The sequence below is a fragment of the Haemaphysalis longicornis genome, unplaced genomic scaffold, assembly GCF_048455015.1.
Source record: "Haemaphysalis longicornis isolate Haplotype H1 unplaced genomic scaffold, Haemaphysalis longicornis Haplotype H1 scaffold_1, whole genome shotgun sequence".
Taxonomy (NCBI): Eukaryota; Metazoa; Arthropoda; class Arachnida; order Ixodida; family Ixodidae; genus Haemaphysalis; species Haemaphysalis longicornis.
Window position 1 is genome coordinate 436478191 of NW_027526203.1, and position 19586 is coordinate 436497776.

A 19586-nucleotide genomic window follows, 5' to 3' on the forward strand; every position below is an offset into this window, starting at 1 on the left:
TACGGGCACGGTATTGTACGATTTCTTTAGACAATTACTTTTCGTGCCTTTCGCTCTGCAAACACCGCTTCAAGGCTGGCTATATTTACAACTGTGCATTCAAATAATACACGTAAAGTCATGTTTAAAGATAACGAGTACGCAAAACATAAACTAAAACGTGGCAATGTAGAAATTCAGTAATATGGGCACTAAATAACGGCATCGCTGAGGTTTAATAATAATGTGTGACCATCGCGTGCCCTAAATGTGGTGAGACCACGGCATTACTGAATTTCCATTATCTGGAGTAAACTGCACGTCCCTTCGTTTGTATTTTTGTGTCTTCATTTTGTTTAAAGAGGTCGAGGGTTTGACGGAAGCCCGTCTGGTCGGGTGACATGATGAAGCAAAAACGGCGACACCGACCAAAAGAAACTGTTAGAAACATTAAATACATTAAAAACAACAAACAAGACGCTTCGGCTTCCTAACTGAATCCTTGATCACAATCCTTATCACAAGTTTGTGAACAAGGCTTCAGTAGCGTTTGTTGTTTTTAAAGTCTAAAATTTTTAACAGTTTCCTTTTGTCGGTGTCTCCGTTTTTACTTCTTCATTCTATTTGCATTCAATCAAAAGCTGACATTATCCGAGCGCTTCTTTTGTCGTCACATTACCCAGAGGTAATGTGGCGATGAATTTCAGTTTAAGCGGGTGGCAATAAAATTTCAGTGTGATATCCAAAGAAAACGCTAACGACTGAATCGGTTTCCTCCGTTTTAGATAAAGGTAAGACCTTTTACAGCTCTTCTGCCTTTTTGTTTAAGAAAAACTATATTTGTTCACATATAAAAACTTACAGCTGACCCTTATCTCTTCCATTTTCTTCCCCGTTATTTTGTGACGTTAGGTTCACAAAAGTCACAAAAATCTTGAGACAGGCAGCCTCGTACGGTAGTGTAACCTTATTAATAGAAGGAAGAGTAACTGCCCCATAATTGGTAAGCGTTGCAAACAGTAATATCAGCGGGGGTCGACTTGAGTCGCCTGCTCTGATAGTGCGGCATTTTGGCCACCGCCTGTGTGAACACTGATGCCAGTAACAAGCGGCGGTAGCCGCACATCAACCCTCATTATTGTTTTGACAGCGCTTGTGCACCACGTAAAACCGGATGACGAAATTGGAAGCGTTAAGTGAAGCAGGTTTATTAGTAATGTTTACAGGCTAAAGTCGGTCCTAAAAAAAAGTGTTGTCGATAAGCTGCCGGATACGGCTATTTTGCATGTACAGGCAGTTAGTTACTTGACTGTGTTTAAATAGAAAACACAATTTAGGCAAGCTTTAGTGACCACGCTTCAACCCTTCACAATTTGTGACGTCACCATTTGTAGTGTGTGAAAAAAAGAAACGTATCGGGCAGCAGTACCCCTTTTCACGCGTTTAGCGTTTTCTGCGTCACAGAACAACTATTGCTGCCGACAGCTGCATATTTGCATTCTAGGCATTGCAATCTCGAGGTACGAGGTATCCTTTATTTGCAATGAAGTCCATTTTAACATGTTGAAGAAGCATGCATTCGAGAAGTTGTGGCTCAACAGCAAAATTCGTTTGTCTGCATTTTCCACAATGCGCCTATATGACCGACCGCAGTGTCCAAGGAAACAATTATGACGAACGACGAAGAAAGAAAAATTCGATTTTGCTGAAAAATATGGCCTGCCGGTGACATCACATAACCGAAAACGTCATTCTTGCATTGTTCCGTGTCATTTTGAGAGCCACGTTTTTTTAAACAAATTGATACGCGGGCTTCGTCATTGGTCTACTTGCTTCTTTAATTGCAATTATTTGCCATTCCGGAGTCTGTACATCCGATAGTGACTTACCAAGACATAACGCAGTATTATAGGCTGGTATTAAAGAGCTCACGAAAAGGCAGGTAAGAGCCATCCGCCTATTACCGACGAACATGTTCCTACACGTGGCAAAAGTCCACCTCACCCCTTCTAACCTATACTCTCCGCTATGTCGCTTCTGCGAGGAGAAGGGTGCTGCTCTCTACCCTCTCACATGGGCATGCGCAACGAACCCCCAACTGGAGCTACCTACGCACCCCTTCCAGTGAGCAGTGGCAGAGAGTGCTGTCGAGCTCCGACCTCGGAGACCGCTTCGGCTGGTAAAGGAGAGCCGTCACAGCGGGAAAATCTCAACGAGTGCTGGACTAAGGACCCCACCCATCTGTGTTGATTGTAATAAACTCTCTCTCTCTCTCTCTCTCTCTCTCTCTCTCTCTCTCTCTCTTCTCTCTCTCTCTCTCTCTCTCTCTCTCTCTCTCTCTCTCTCTCTCTCTCCTTCTCTCTCTCTCTCTCCTCTCTCTCTCTCTCTCTCTCTCTCTCGCTCGCTCGCTCTCCTGCCGGTAAAGCATGTCCAATGGGTATTTTTTTTCGAGTGTACGAGGAGTCTCTTACTGTGGAGCGCTACGAATCAATGCGGACCCCTTTGCGGTTCTTTATTAACGTGAACCAAACGCAGTGCGGACAGACCTTTTTTTTCTTTTAGCCTTCATTAATCACACACGCATCTGCCATGGCCGAAAATAGAACCCACGATCTCGTGCTAAGATGCACATGCAAAGATTTTAGCTAAAACCGTGATCGTAGCACACAGCGGCTTCTGGTATCGTACAGAGCGCGTGCAGTCGTGTGGCGAGTCCTGAATTAGGTGTTCACCATGGCGGGTACACAGAAGAGCACCATCTCGAGTGAGATCCTTTTTCGACAGGAGGTGCCATACGATACGTGTCCCCGTGTGATCCGCAGTCAGCCGGTAACTGTTAATCGAAGAGGCCGGTCGCTGAGATAACTAACACCTCGCTAACGAGTCCTCGGTCTGGCAAAGCGGCTCGCAGTGCCGTTGGAAGGGCGCAAGATACTGGCAGGAAAAACAAAGACTCAAAACCCAACCTCGAGAGCCCCGAGCGCTGATACGAGAGTGCTCAGGTCAAACGCGACCAAAGATCATACCAATAACGGCCAAAGAGCTGCAACACACCGCTCCGTCAGATAGCGCTATATCTCAACGAGCTTTCGGGAAGCGTCCTGGCTCCGGGGCAATCTCGGCGACCGGCCGTGGGCCTTGGCCGTGTACGCACACTCCCGACGAAGGGTCGCGTGGCCCACCCACCAGCCGCGCTGGCCTCGCGAGCCATGGCAGGAACAAACATACGCGCGTCTTTACGCGGTGCGACGTAATCTGCTTTCCCAAATGGACGCTCATTCGACAAGCGCTAAAATAACCAGCCATCTTCCCCCACCGGCTAAGAAGGGAATAAAATAAGGACGCATGATAAGGGGTAGCGAGGCTTGTGAAACAGTCCCTCAACATTGTTTCTTTCTTCGGTCTTTATTTTTTTCCAGGCCAGCTTTATTTTGCGACCTGTATACGCAAAAACAAACGCACCAAAGCGTTAAATAATTCGAGATGTGTTACTTACGCGATGTCGCGCATCTGGGACGCATGTATCTGCCCACGCACGAGGAACGACAACGTGTTCTGTTGGTCGAAGCTGCCAAGCCTGGCCAGCCCACGCACACGTGAATAATCCCCCATGAAGGCGATCGCACTGAATCGCTGAGAGTCAGAGAGAGCTTAATCCACCTTAATGATAGCTTTCCGAAACATTCTGCTATAAGCTTTTGAAAGCTTACGCAGCCAGATCACGCATCATCAGCGGTCGGATCAAAACTGCTGAAGAAAAAAAAAAAGGCTGTTCACTAAGCGTATAATGTCAGGTATGCGTGCCCTTACAAACCTCTATCACCTATCATGGTTTATAAAACACTCACAGAGACTCCCGCAACATATATATATATATATATATATATATATATATATATATATATATATATATATATATATATATATATATATATATATATATATATATATATATATATATATATATATATATATATATATATATATGTATATATATATATATATATGACGCTGAGCACTTTACGTGCTCAGCGCGGGGGCCCGACGCATGCAAGGGCTATATAGTTTGAAGCGCACGAAAACGATTGTATTCCCAGTGAATTAAAACCCTTTCCACACGATGTTGCTCTTTAACGGGGTGTTCGTTGCAAGTAGCGGAAAACGCCGCTAGTATACATGATGAAAGCGCGATGTCTTGAAGCTAACGCATTTTTACACTGTCACAATCCGGCTACCGTTGGCAGTCTCGCATGCACAATATGGCACCGCCGGCATGAGGCTGTGAAACGTCCCGCCTCCGTCTTTACCCCTGAGTTTAGCCCCATCGAAGTGAAATCACATGCCCACCATACGATGATGTCCAAACGGGTAAGTGAAATGCAGTTAACTAGGTCCTAGCGCGATTCCTGCAGACAGCATTCGCCACTTTAAAACGCTGCTGCTATACGAGACTAAACTCTAGCGCTGAGTTTTTTTTTTTTATCAACGATATTTTTATTAACGTGTGGGTTAGAGGATCATGGATTGTTATATTTTCCAATAAAAGCTTACACTTTCAGTTAAAATTAAAAGACGACATTATCGTGAAGTTGTCTCGGTGATTTCTCAAACTTGGACTTTAGTCGTGTCAGAGAGCCGCGCAGTTCGCACTGTAGCCGCAGATTAGGGGATTTCCTGTTTTGTAATATCTGAACGCCATTTAATTCGACTGGCAGGACAGGAGCAGGTAAATGTGTTCAGCTTAACCAAAGTTTATCTTGTTACAATGGCGCAAAAGATGTTACCAAGTTGTTTAAGCGGCGGTCTGCGGGAACATTAAAATTTCGTCCCAACAGAACAAAGTCCACATATTGGCGTAAAACGGTGTTGCGGCTTGATAATGAAATTTCAATGCCTAGTTCAGGCCGTTCTTCAAAGCAACAGCGGACATCTTTGCAACAAAGGTTTCAGAAGTACAAAAAGCGGACAGTTTTTTTTTTCTTTTGTGTGTGTGTGTGTGTGGGGGGGGGGGGGGGGAGGAGGGGGGGGGGAGGGGGGTAAGCTCAACCCATGCGATTCAGCCGCCTATTGCTGCCCTTACAGCGTCAATGGCCGGTCCTTGATACTGGCCTTGCGGTTGCGGAAAAGCTTTGAAGAGAGGCATAAACGTCCTTGTTAAAGCAAGTGTGCTAACAAGGGCTGGTGTTAAGGAGTTCTTATTTTTCTTGCGCGCCACATCTCATTGATGCCAAACCAAGCTATTCTCCATGCGTAGGCTTAACGGAAGACTACTGAATGCTGTACTTTACGGTAAACATGATATCAGACGCATGCGAACAGCAAGAAACTTCACGAGATGCCTACGGAGGTAGCTGAAGAGTTCCGAAACATATGTCGATTTCATCGCATAAAAATATTCGCAGTTCCGAAACATATGTCGATTTCATCGCATAAAAATATTCGCCATTCCTTTGTGCCCCGGTTCAAATACAGCAAATTTGTACGGCCTGACAAGTTTTTGTTTATTTACAACCGCTGTGTCACCTACACCGCTGTTCCGCACTAGGCCATCCAACAACTTAAACGTTAATTAGCCTGCTATTGTCCAATACAACATGCGCATCACTTTCAAACAGCGATTAAAAGCGTTACTTCATTTTTATTAGGGCATACCCAACTCAATGAAATTCTGCACGCTCGTATGTTATTTTTGCGGACAAATTTGGTGATATTTGCCTGCTAGATGCATCATAACGGTATCTACGTCTTTCGCAGCCGCACACGCGGATGTATTAACGAGAGATTAACGTCAAAAGCACCTCCAATGTAATCAGCTTAATAAACATTCCCGTGGCACTAGATTTGTCACCGAAGTGTGCACAGCGCACGTTTTGGCGAAGGACGGGCAAACGTACACAGCACAAGCGCTGACTTCCAACGCTTGAGTTGTATACAACTCTCCTTCGACCTACGTCAACACGTACGCTGTACACATTTTCGTTAGGGCAGAAAGTTGGGCTAGTTGTTTGGGCTAGTTGGGCTAGTCTAGCGAGTGTCCTGTGTACTTCTTCGTCCGCGTCTGTTTTTCGCTAGTAAAATGCAGTCACATTTTCGTATCTAGTCACCAGTTAGCCCAACATGGTACCCTGTTGGATTTGTCACAGCGAACAATCGTGCTGTAATTTGCCTGGCATTGTGTATTTTCATTAGAGCGAGATGTACACCAGCTTTCCGAACCCCGTTCATTGAAACCAATAAACTGCAATCGACTTTAAATAAAAGTGCGAAGCCAGAAAGACGACGCTAAGAGAACCTTCTCGGCATACTTAACTCTGCCTTTATTAAGCTTCGTGTCAGAACGACAACAACAATACGAAACGCTACGCAGCAAGCAGCAACAAAACAACGCTGTGCGCAGGACAAATAAACCCGGTCGCTATAAGCATTGAAGCTTTACATCACACGGTTTTGTATGCATAAAGGCACTTCAAACCTTCGCGAACATTTGGCATGTACCATAAGTCGTGCAGAATATTTTGACTGCTAGTCCATTCGTCGCAGAATAAAGCACTTGCGTTGTGCTACCCTGTTGAGTGGCTACAGAGAGCCCCGATCTCCAGCCGGCGAGGCACTGGACATGACTGTTGTGACTAGCTTTGTGACATGACCACTGATTCGTAAGCAGTTTGGAAAGGGCGCAAGCGACGACACACGGCGCAAAGGGATTGTTGAAAGGCGCGCGTTGTTTTGTTGCGTAATCAGGGCGCGCGCTCTGGATTCCCCACAGCAAGGCAATGGCTTATGTAAAGGCATAAACGGCATCGTTTGTCTCTAGCGGACCAGAAGAACGATTTGTTACTCTCGTAATTGGCGCAAACTCTGCGCCGCGTACAACTGACAATTAGCGGGATGCACTCTTCAAGTCTCATTTACGTCACGACAGATTTTCAGCACAGCGCTTAACGGCGCTCCTAAATCTCTTGTTTTTTCTCTTCCGCTCTCTCTCTCTATCACCCCCCCCCCCCCCCCCCCCTTTCGCTCTCTCTTCACAGGCATTCCTTTCCAACATAGTGATGCTCCAAGAGATCGTGAACGCACTGGGTGGTAAACATCATTAGGAATAATTATAACAAAAAAGTAAGGCGAGTCCGGAACGAGGACTTTTGCCGAGGACCGTAAATCCTACATCGATTCGTAATAACCAAACCGGGATTAAATATTATGCGAAAATACCCCCACATAATGAGGGAAAGGAGCAGCAAAAATAGCTGCTGCGAACTATTGATTAAAGATCATTTCGTCATTTAAGAATTTTTCGGAGCTTTCCTCATTATCGAAACCGCGTGGGCCGAGCGCGCTGGCAACCCGAATGTAATGAGAGTTCTGTTGCGCGATTAATTAAATCCGCCGAAGCATGCAATCAGAACATCATGTCTCCTCAAACGTAACCGTAGGATAAAAGGGGAAAGTACGAGAGATGTGCCCGGATGGCCAGGCACATACACTCAAAAACAAAAAACAAAACAAAAAAAAAACCTTTTTAGAGCTGCGCATCAGTTTAGCGTAGGGATGGTGTTGCAACCTCGTATTGGTCAGGAATACAGTCTACTTGCGCGCATGTTTAAGAGAACTGAATACAATGAAGGTTGGAAGCGACGGCTTCTACTCCCGATAATGACACTCCGCTGCAGGTCAGAGTATTGCGTCCGGATAACCTTAGGGCTGCTTTTAAAGAGAACGAACCTGGATCGGCTATTCTATAGGCGCATGGCTCGCACAATTTCCGGCCACTTGGAGGAAGGAATTTTAAGAGGCAACCGCCATGCAATAATCCATTACCAGGGCGGTTTTTCAGGCTCGAAGAGAAGCCACGATCGAATTGGAGCCTTAATTAGAGAGCACTGAGCCTGTTTCGGTTTCAAGCCGGTTCGCGGGTTCAAGCTGGAATCAGCACGAAACGCTCTTGAAAAATTACATAGAATAGATTTCCTTTAATTGACAAGATTACGTTGCGCGAAGCCAACATATATTGATCCCGCTGGCACACAAAAAGCTCAGTTTCTGACAGGTTGAGCGTTTCTGCGGTATGCGGCAAATTAGCGCCGTGCCTTGTTATCGCGCTTCGGAACAGCAGGTGCCACATCATTCACAGGAGCGAAAAATAAAGGAAGGTTCTGTGTATGGAGTAGCCGTACCGTCCAAAAAGTGAAGTAAGCGCTACTAAGGGCCCCAGGGGTTTGCGAAGCTTGTTGGGTTAAAATAAAGGCAAGGACTCTGCAGTAATTCGGCAGAACCCTTGCACGCTTTAATTACTCGCAGCGGCACGTACTCAAGGTATACTCAGTAGAAGAAGTAAGTTGATAGCGCGGGCTGTTGTGCGATAACGGCGTTGGCGGTGGGCAAAGATTGAGCCGGCTCGCAGACCATGCCAGTCGCCGGCCGCGTGCGGCGCGCTCAAACGCGGTTGGCAGCTGTTAGGAGCTTTTCGGCGAAACCGCGTGCGCGACCAATTGCGGCGGCAGGCGGCCCATACATAACTCAATATGGCACGCCGGAGGTGCGTCTCTGGCGCATGCACGGCCCAGGAGGCACGTACGTGCGCGGTCAAACGCGCCTCGTGGCTGCGGACAGAGCAGAGCGCGCGAACCCCAGAATGAATGCATGCACACAGTGAAGGTGGCTCACCGGGGAGGCAGCGGACGAGCCGTTCACGTGAGAAGTCAACCTGGGACGATGCACGCTGGGTGGCTGACCCAGGCGGAGAGAGAAATAGCAACAAACGCGCACGCGGAACGGCACTGGAACGCGAAGGACGGTAAGCGTGCCGGCAGCAGCCGGTGACAGCAGTGGCGCGCGTTCGAAACGCCGGCTCCACGCGACAGCGACGTGCCTCCACAGCGCTGCGTGCCCAATTTGCTCCGCGCCTCCCGCCGGCGTTTCCTCCGAGCCTCCTCCTCGTGCGGTCACGTGGGTGCGGCGCGTGCGCGTCAAAGAGACGGGGACGTTTCGTCCCTACGTCCTAGGGAGAAAAAGGCGCCAGGCGGAGAGAAAAATTTGTAGCGGAGGGAGGATGCTTGAACTCCCGCTACACCTTTGCGGCACCGGGAGACGGTAAGAGCAAGCCCGGCGGTCGACTGGGTATAGCGGGTGCTATTTCTGAATCACAATTAGCCACGGCGCCGACGCGCATCTCCCGTGCGACTTTACTAGCGGTTCACCACTGACCCTGTTCTCGGATTTGTGGCTGGTGCTACAGATAGAATTTAACATCGAGTAGCTGTATGCAAAGTCAGAGAAAAACTGCCCACGAATTTGATTTATTATGGTGATTATTCCGCGTCGTATTTCATGCCGAAAAGGAGGTCGACTGCACGTAAATTTCTAGATCACTCATTCCGTAACGGCTTAAGGTAAATCGACGACGGAGATTTTCGCAAATGTTCGGGTAGCGATAATAAAAAAATCCCAAGTGTATGCACTTTCCCTCACTGTATAATTTGTTTCATGCCATCAAGAACAAGCTAAATCATTCGCGTTAAATTCAGCCCTGCGATGTTGGGTATTACAAAGAAGGAGTTTTCGGAACAGCAGACCTGCAAACATGCGTTGGAAGTTCGATGCACTTGGGCGGGGTTCTTCTCACATTCAGCTAAAATAGCGTCCCCTATACTATGAAGGCGTAGTGAGGAGCAATGTACATAACTGCTCCCTCTTTTTTTTTTTCAGCCCGCATTATGACGCTGCAACCTAGAATGTTGTTTAGTTAAGTAACTTTAAAAAAGGTCGATTTTCTTCCACGAAGGAATTTTTTTTAGTAAACAGAGCAAACTCATTTCGCCTACAATATTTTATAGCCTTTCCAAATTAGCACGCACACTGGAACACGTCCGGCTGTAAGCCATCTACAGCGAATAGGTTGAAACCTCTGCGCGGGTGCATGTGTGTACAGGCTATGCGCAAGCAGACTTTAGAAAGAAGTAGTGCCATTATAGTGCGAGCTTAGAATGCTCGCGTGGTCTCTATGCGTAGTCTTCGTACACAACTTGCAGTCCCCTGGGTTAGTTAAGCGTTTATTTTTCTACTGGGTGCAGATATTTCGCGAAATGTGAAATTTTCAAATCAGCAGCAATCGCCCATAACCTGAGACTGTCGGCACACTGCCGAAAGAATTATTCATGTGCGATTGTGTTGGGGAAGCCTGCACCCTCCTCCTCTTGTACATGTCGCGCTCTGAGGTCGATTGATGAGATCTATCCGCTGCTTCTTTTTCGCTCTTCAGCCTTCGTGATGCGGCTGCCGCAGATCGGCTCTTCGCCCTTCGCCGTCTTAAGAATACCTACGATAGTGCTGATTGAGAATTTTAAGATGGAGATTATTATGTACTCATTCCGAGCGAGTACCGTGCTTTAGCTACGTACTCTTTGTAGACGTCAAGATATGAATGGCGCTAGCTACGGTCTTCATTGCGATCATCATAATCACTCCCAGCGTGTTTTATGTCCAATGCAGGATAAAGGCCTCTCCCATAGTCTTCCAACTGCTCGGTCCAAATCCATTGTTTGCCTCCGAATGGTTTTATCTCGCCCCTCCATCGAGTTATCTGTCTAGTCCCATCTATCGGTGGACACTTTGTTACCCTGGAGGTCCACCGGCTGTCAGTTCTCAGCATTGCACGCCCAGTCCGACGTCACTTCTTTCTCTTAATTTGAACTAGCGGGTCTTTAGCCTGACTTTCCTCCCTGAAACGAGGCGCTAGTTTCACATTTCTAAGCGTCACTCCTCTCTATGGCTCGTTGAGCAGACCTGCTTTTCTTTCAAGGTGCTTAGTAAGTCCCCAAGTTTCTGCCCTATAGTTCACCACCCTGAGTACGCACCGGTTTTATGTCTTTTTTTACTTGATATACAGTGCATGTTGAATGCGCTGCAGCCAATAGTATTTCTACGTTTTATTTGTTTCTAGTGACTTGGGTAGGTACTTTCAATCTGGCCAAAATAGATATATTGGCCAACCTGGTTTAGTATTTCATCGCCTAGACTCAAAGGTGTGCTTTCTGCGTGTGTGCTTCACATTATTTTCCTCTTACTCCTGTTTATCTTTAATCCTAAGACAAGGCTTTCCGAGCACTGTTCCTGAACCATACTTTACGTGTCCTCTCCCCATTAACTGACCAACACGATTTCATCTCCAAACCACAGGTGGCTCAAATATTCTCCATTCAATCGTATCTGTGACTCCTCCCGTTCAATATTTCTAATTACCCGCTCAAGACATGCTCTAAATTCTTTCTGTGAGGTGGTGTCTCCTTGTCTGGTGCATTTCCTAATAGGAACTTCCCACCCTTCTTATGAAGCGTTATTGTGTACACACGTTCGTTGTAGATGCCCTCCAGAGTACGTCTCCTCTACTCCCTGTTTCCTCTATGATTCCAGCATCACGGCAAGGATTTGTACGGAATCAAAGGCTTTTTCGTAATTATATATGCCGTGTAAACAGGTTTATTATACTCCCCCGATTTTTCCTTTACTAGGTTGATAGTATGAATGTGATTCATTGCTGAGTAGTCTTTTCTAAATCCAGCATGCTCCTTTGGTTGTTGCAAATCTAGGTTGTCGCTTATACGGTTAACTCTCTCCTTATATAACAGAGAGTAGGCTGATGGGCCCGTAATCCATACACTCTTAGGCAAAAAGGACCAAAATAGGGACTAAAATACAGCCGTTAGTCTTCGTGGGCGACCGTTCATCTTCAACGGGAGTATCTGCGGCAGAGTACGTGCCGTGTGCATAAATGCGGACTAACTGTTCGTCCCCGCCGATCTATAAGGAGTAACGAGAAGACGAAACGCATGCAGTTAGTCTCTTCGCGGCGTCGTTAATCCCCTAATGGCGTCGTCGTTGCCCTTTCGCGCAAATGTCTGCGAACAGTTTTATATTTCCAAAACACAAGCCATTGCAGTCACTGGGTGCTTTAGATGGTGCCACCGGAGAAAATATTGATGTTAGTTATAAGAAAATTACCTAGGGTTAGTAGAGCGGCGGGTAATGGCAAGGAGCGGCGAAGCGCGATTGCCATACGCTTCTCGGCGAGGTTTTGTTGATTCGCTGTGTTGCATACGATTCGTGCGAGGTAATAACGGCCAATGAAAGCTTTCAAACGCCTTAACAGTAACGCAAAATTTAGTAACAATAGCAAAAGTGGATTCCTGAGCCTAATGAATATGTATATGTTTAACAGACGACAAAAAACGCATGTTGCTTGTGACAACTGCAAAACGAAAATGCTCGCTACAGGTAAGCGTCTCGAAGTTATCTTTTACACTCGGTACATAATTGCCTTGGGCACTAAAGCTATGACAATGCTGCAACTGCTGTAAAACACGCTTGCATTTCCCAGTCGCAATCGTCTAGCGACGCAAATTTGAAGAATTCAGGCTAAGCAACACCGAATTCGCTTTCGCCGATGCAGGAAAATATGGCATGTTTCCTTATTCTGACACTCACACAGACGACACCTTTCACATACGTTACATAGAGCACTTAACATATGTATCGAACGCTAAGAAAGCACTTAGCTTGCGCTAATTTGTGCGGAAACAAATGAGTCGTCCGATCGCCCAGCTACCTATCTCAACTAGGCGACGACGAGTAGATTGTTATTTACATGAAAAACTATGGTTGTGAGGCTCTGCTTCGAATCGAACAGAGCAATAGTCCCTAAACCTAGCAAAGCGCTAAGCGCAAGGCGGAAAACCCGGTCACGTTCGCTTGCACAGATAGAAATTCGGGCACCAGTTGCAATGGATCTGTTGCGTTATGCACAGAACTACACGCTATACACTTCGATATTATCTACTGCAGCTGCCACCCGGCGGCGTGGTCCAGCGGATAGCGCGTCGGGTTCCTTGTGTATATTTCTGGACGTAAGGGGTTCGATCCCTACTGGTGCCGGAGTTTTTTTCTATTTTCTGCTTTCTACGCAGTTCGTCCTTGGGGAGTATCGGAACGGACCATCCGGGTGGGGGACTAACCGTTCGTCCCCTCGCAGTTAGTCCCCAAAGGGACTAATGATTGTGGCAGAGGCCGTTAGTCCCCGAAAGGACGAACTTTTAGTCCTTTTTGCCTAAGAGTGTAGGGCCTTTGAGATCGCTTTTCATGTGAATCAGAATTATTGCGGCATTTTTCTAGGCTAGGGGCACACCTAAAGTCCCAAGGCATGCTGAAAATAACTTCCTGGCGCGAATATTAGACGAGAGCACAAAAAAGAATAGGGATGATATGATAAAGGCGCTAGGTCCCGTAGCGCCAGGTGTACAGTCCGTATTCGTCTCTTGTGCTCCCGCCTAATATTGGCTCTAGGAGATTATGTATAAGTAATCAGAAAACTACCTTGCCCAACTTTCCATGGTGCCATGCTCTGGACTGGACACGGGGATGCCTATTACCATGGTCTAACTTCTCCTCAAGCGGCAGCATGAAATCCCATGACTCTTGTTTTAACAGGTCAGCTTTGACTAGAGCCAACCGCTCGCAGTACAGCGGGTGTGAGTTTAGATTGCGCAGCAGTCCCGGCTGCGCCAAAAAACTGGAGGGTGCATCGTTCCTGAAAGAGCGTAAGCCTGGCCATTGTCTCGATGCGTCGAGTTTCGTGTTACAGTGCACTCTGCTCTCGCCGTTTCTCCTTATTCGAATTGTACCCACCGAGACTCAATTGTGTCGCCTTGTGCACTTCGTAAAATGGAGTGCTCTCAACTCGCTGGGTATCAAGTTTCGTTTGTACTAGATCTGCTGTATTCGCCGCACTGCATTTATTTATTTCAATCCATTTCCATCCAAAAATGTCTTTTGCCGTGACCAAATGCTCTATTTGCTCAGTGAACTATGTTTTTGCAAGTGTCCGATTTAAAACTACCGCCGTACAAAAGGAATACTCTCGGCTGCATGTTTCCCGAAACAACACCTGCCAGTGCCAAACCGCCAGCTGAGCAATCTTTGCTGAGGTGAGGGCACAGCCGATAATAATGCGATCGCATATCATAAATTGGCCTACACGCCTTTCGCCTGGCGCTTCAGCACGGCTACGATTGCAATAGGCTCAATATTGCCTGCTATCCAAAGTAGTTCACGATATGGGAGCGCGTATACACTGTCATAATAACCACTGTTAAAAGACGGGCACGTAAGGAGAAAATGTGCATAGCGAATTCCCACCAAACGAATCTGGGAGCATGGTTAGTAATGTTTCATTGTAAAAAGAACATAAGGTTGGCGTGAAAACTAGATGCACTTTTGTTCATCCCATTGTAGCTATACAAGTGATCAAGGCCTATGCGGGTAGTTCGTACAAATGCTGGTACATGGGACGCAAAGAGGAATTAGCACTCCGCATTTTTACAGTAACAGCATTGATTGATTGAAGGGTTTAACGCGCCGACGCAACGCGGGCGATGAGGCGCGCCGTAGTGGAGGGCTATAGATTAACTTTGACTAGCTGGAAATTTTTAACGTTAGCCGAAATCTCGTACAGACGGGCGTTTTCGCTTTTAGGTGCGGAGTGCCTTTGGACCGCACAATGTCCGTCCGCGTCCGTGCGCATAGCATTTATAATCGCAAAAAATTCCACATGCACCGGCAGGATTCGAGCCTGTGTCTGGTAGACCAGACAGAGTTAGTGTCAGTCGTCGTACCCATTGGGTTACGACCGCGAGTTAGTACCCGAGAGTCAAACGGCTTACTCCCTCGCCTGTAACGGTGCGGAGTACCTGAGTACCTCTCAATGTCCATCCGCGAAGATCCGTGCGCACACCACCATCAAGCGAAAATCAAGCGAAATTCGATTTGAGCCTAGAGTTGCAGTTTCATTTAGGGAATAATCAAGGTGCAACTCACGGCTCAAATCGAATGACGGTCGGTGCGCAAATCGGATGTCACTCGGGGTGCAACTTGGATGTCATTTCGAGTCCCCGTACTCCGCACAATCGCCATCATCCAGGGAGTTGAGATGCTGCCATTTTCGCCTCCATCAGAAAAGCTGCCGCCACGGCAGGGTATCAAACCCGCGTCCTCGTGCTCAGCAGCACAACGCCTTAGCCACTGAGCCACCGCGGCGGGTTACACTAACAGCAATCCAACCGCCAAGAATGCCAAGAAGGCACGAGGGGAACCAACTTGTTTTGTGTGGCGAAATTAAGCTTATAATTTTTAGACAAGACATATGTTAAAAACGAGGTAGGCCTCTGGCGGGATAAACAAACTTCGATAGTCGAGTGAGGCTAAACTGTAGCATTGGTTGACTAATCAAGAAGTGGCGGGTTCGATTCCCGTCGGGATGAATAGTTTCGCAGATGAATTTACAGCCAAGGCTATACGATGGGCCTTGTGTTCACCAGAAATTGTTGGTATACCGCCGAACTGGGGCTACCCTGTTCGGAGCTATTTGTTTTCAACTGCCATGGCCAAGTTTTCTGACGTTTAAAATACTAAACTCGAGTTTCTGGATGGGCTGCGGCTTAGTTCTTAGGTTACGACTTCCATCATAAGCGGGAATGTCTGGTTTATCCAAGTCGTTTCAGCATAACTATAATCACAAAACTGTAAGGTTTAATTGTGCTTTAGAAAGTCGTGTTTTTGGAAGCAATGCTTGCACCGGGAAGTCTTACTTGCACTGAACGAACATTCGCCAGCCTCACTGAGCGCCAATGTCTCATCCCAGTCTTGGCTGTATACACACATGTATAAGTGAGTTATGAGTAATTGAACCGTTAGCCACTCCTTGAGGACATCTCCGAGCCGTCCGTCAGGATAAATTCTGGACAGCAGGAAATTTCTTGCGATAAGTGTCCTTGTGCATCGAAGGTTTGCACCAAACAAAAAAATGGAAATTCTTGCCTCCTTAAAAAAAAAAAAAAAAAAAACGCCAGATTCACGTTAAGAGTCTCAGTGAACTAAAAGTAGACAGCAAAAGAGGATGTGGCGGCTAAAGGACGCCGTGCACCGAAAACTTTGCGCCAACGCACAAACGCGAATAAATTCCCTGCTCGCCTTTTAAATTCCCTGTCGCCTTCTTTCTCCCGCCAAAGAAGATACTTGTCTGCAAGATACTTCCTAGCACATTGAGTGGAAGTGCTTCAACGCTTCCAGTGCATAAAAGCGACGCTATCAATGTTTTTACGGCCTTATAATGCGGAAAGCAGAAGCAAATCAATATCTGCGGCCCACTGCTGGCGTCGGATGTTGCGCTACTCTTCGGATGCGCTGTAGCGCTGCTGGTGGGGCGTGGGCTTCTTTTGAAAGCAGTCAGGTAGCGCCGAAGGCTGTCTGTATGTGTGTTCCAGCTTTAAAATCTATAGATAATGGATTCAAATCTCGAGCACACGGCGTCAGTTTCTTGTAATGTCGCTGCAAACGTAAACAGTTGATTTCGTTCATGTACGCTGCGGTAAACATGGTGTTACACAACCGCTTGTCGATTGTGTTAACCGGTTTCGTTGCGTAAAGCGACTTTGTTCCTCCGAAAGTCCGCGTGTCGCCTATCAATTGCGCAAATCAACTCCTGCAACAAAGGAAAGTACTCCGCGTTAAGCATTTTACTCGCGCAAACAGGGCACGCTTAAAGGAGTGTGCGTGCGCCATTTTGTGCAGTAAACACAACGCTCACGTGGTAGTTGAGCTCGAATTTACGCTGTTGTCGGCAATACCGAAGAATAACATATTTGAAGTAGGTACACCTTCTTAGTTACCAAACCAGCGACAACAATCATTTGCACCTGACCGTCTAGAACAAAAACAGTTTCTCTTTTAAATCCTTCAGCCACCCCTGACGCATGTCGTTAGGACATAATATAACGAATTTGTTTCTGATTGCTGTTGTCTTCGTTACATACAAGCTAGACAGGATTTATTCCAGATAAAAAGGATTAAAAAGAAGTTTAAGACTGAATGGAGCAAAGACTCGAGTAAACAAGCGAACGAGCCGTCATTGCTGGCACGGTGTACACCGCTTTTATTCGTTCCTTCGACTAATCCTTCTCGGGAATGTTGTCATGTGTTGGTGTGTGTCTATGCGTAAGAGCCCCTGCTTATTTCATTTTCTTGACTCCACATGGCCCGATTTGTACACACATTATTGGTCAATTTGGGCTACCCTGTATCGGTATATACCTGGTGCAGCTTTCTCGGCAGCATATCGGCCTTCAGGTCTATGCAGAGCAATGACTTGAGTTTTTACCTTTTCTGTTCCCGCTGGAGGCGAACTGCATCGCTGCTGAGCACGAGGTCGCGGGTTCGATTCCCGGCCGCGGCGGCCGCTTTTCTGATGGAGGCGAAAAGCAAAAACGCCCGTGTGCACGAGATTTCGGCGCACGATAAAGACCCCCAGGTGGTCAAAATTAATCCGGAGCCCTCCACTACGGCGCGCCTCATCGCCTGCGTTGCGTCGGCGCGTTAAACCCCACAATCAATCACTCAAATCAACTGCATAAAGCGTGATATGCCGTATCATATTCCTATTCCGCTCCTGGACTTCGCAACAGCTCACGAACCTCGTTTATGAAATGCCGCCGTTGTACTTTGTGGAGATGAACTTCGCACAGCGCATAGACGAACGCGTGGCGCTGGGGCCCTTCGTCGGGGCGAGGATTCATCTCGCGCCTCCCATCTCTCATTGGCTACCAGAAGGTCGCCGGAGAGTGCTGCAGTCTCCAGTGTCCGGGCGTATGCGGGAGCTGACGACGCTTTGGTGCGCGTTTTTATTTTATTTTTTTTTTTCGCTGCGCGCGTGCGGCATTTCTCGCGCTAAGATGAGGTCCCGGAAAAATTTTCTTCCGACTTATAAAACCATACTCGTCACCCCGTGTCCAGCACTGAGTTAATTTTTGCCGGCGCTTGTCTTGACATCTGCTCCGCTCCGCTTGAACGGCGGAGTGCCCTGGCGATGTCGTGCTGTTAGTTGGTCGTCGGCTGCCGCCTTTTTGTCAGAAAGGTGAAAGCTGTTCAATTTGTCACGGCGTATTTTTCTTTCGTTTGTTACTTCCTTCACGCGTTTGCAGTTCCGACATCCGAATTTTATGGACTGCAAAAAACATTGAGGCTTGCATGAAATGGGACATAAACGTGCTTGATTATCGTTAGTATATTATTTCTGTCTCTTGAAAAAATCAGATGCCTGATTTGAAAGACGCGTTTAAAAGGCGCGTGCTGTTAAAGGTACCATGACAACGCTGCGTTTCCATTTTGTTTGTCATTTGAAAACTTTTCTGTTCGCAACGTTTACACCTGACTGCAAAAAAATATTTTATGCTATGTAATGTGTGCGTCGACAAATTTTTCACCAAAAACGAACATTCTGCAAGGCATACGTTATTATTTCGGAATTATTAAAAAAAAAAAACGTATATGCCTCAATCATTGCCTAAATTGCATAACAGGTGACGTAAGAGTATACTAACATTCTAAATGGCAAAAAAGTACTAAAATAGCATAAATAACACAAGAACTGCAAATAACAAAAAAAAAAAAGATCGCATGCGTAAGTCTTCTCCAAGTCAGAACCTTCAACACAAGAATAAAAAACAATTTGGTGACATTTCCTTCCGTTTTGACAAAAATTATGTCGAGTTTCATTCTAAAAATTTCTCAGAAAGCCACTCGTACACCCCCAAAGTTGGAAACAAACAATTCGGTTGCCCGCAATACTAAAGGCCACATGGTGTTTAATTTTTCTGTCCGTTTATTGACCAATGATAATCTGCGTGGTTTGTTCGTACTACCCGCCCTTTTTTACTATCGCTCTTCGGCCTCTGCAACCCCTGTCGCCTGCCGTAGCTCATCCTGTCTGCGCTGCCAGTGAAAGAATTCTGCCACCTGCCTGACAACATTGTGGATTAGACATCACGAAACGACTGCGGGGAGCGTCCGCTGAACGGGTTTCTAGCGCTCCCGAATCGAAGCAGACGCCCGCCGGCCTGCTCGGACGCTTCTGAAAATCGCCCGTGATGGCTGGATTTGCACGCGTTGGCCCTTTCCGAGCCCCCTCCAACAACCCCCCCCCCCCCCCCCCCTCGCCCTTCCGCCCACCTACTCCCGAGTGCTAACAATGTGCGAAAGTACCAAGCGCCGCGGGCACCCCTCTTAAGGTACGTGCACACTAGCGGCGCCGTGCCGTGCCGCGCGCCGCTTGCCGACGTCGGCAGCCGCTGGAAACCTGTTTTCGCCAAGAACGGCACGGCGCAGAGCGAATAGAACCGAGACCCATGTCTGCCGTTCCGCAGAGCGCAAAGACCAATGAGGGATGTCGGTTGTGGTGACGTGTGCTGACGTCTCGCTCCTGACGACTCGCGCCAATGGGGAGACGCGCCCCTCATGGTGGGAGCTTCGAGAGAGAAAAGACTTTATTGGGCCCAAATGAGAAGACTGGTCCTACGTCTTCTTTCTTGCAAGGGTTCGGCCGACCCCATGGGAGTCAGCGGTCTCTCTTGCTATTCGGACCAGAGCCTGTGGATCTTCAGCGGCAGAACTGTGCAGCGCGGCCTCCCACTGAAGCACTCGGGGCAGCAGGACGGAGATGTTTAGGCTTGCCATCGCGGTATACATTCGATGGGCGCCTTCACAAGCGGCGCGAATGACGTTTTATA

At 47.2% G+C, this 19586-nt stretch overlaps 1 protein-coding gene across 6 annotated transcripts in view; it reads right to left on the minus strand.

The window, feature by feature from the left end:
• LOC144155795 (dual specificity calcium/calmodulin-dependent 3',5'-cyclic nucleotide phosphodiesterase 1A-like) overlaps positions 1 to 19586 on the minus strand; it is a 670747-nt gene that overhangs the window by 317511 nt on the left and 333650 nt on the right. For 4 of the 6 annotated variants that reach the window (XM_077687455.1, XM_077687459.1, XM_077687458.1 and 1 more), the window contains exon 1: positions 8644 to 8879. The exons of the other annotated variants lie outside the window; for them this stretch is intronic. The gene's annotated coding sequence lies outside the window, so the exon portion shown is untranslated. Of the gene's footprint in view, positions 1 to 8643; positions 8880 to 19586 lie in introns of those variants that run through there. 6 annotated transcript variants of the gene reach the window in all.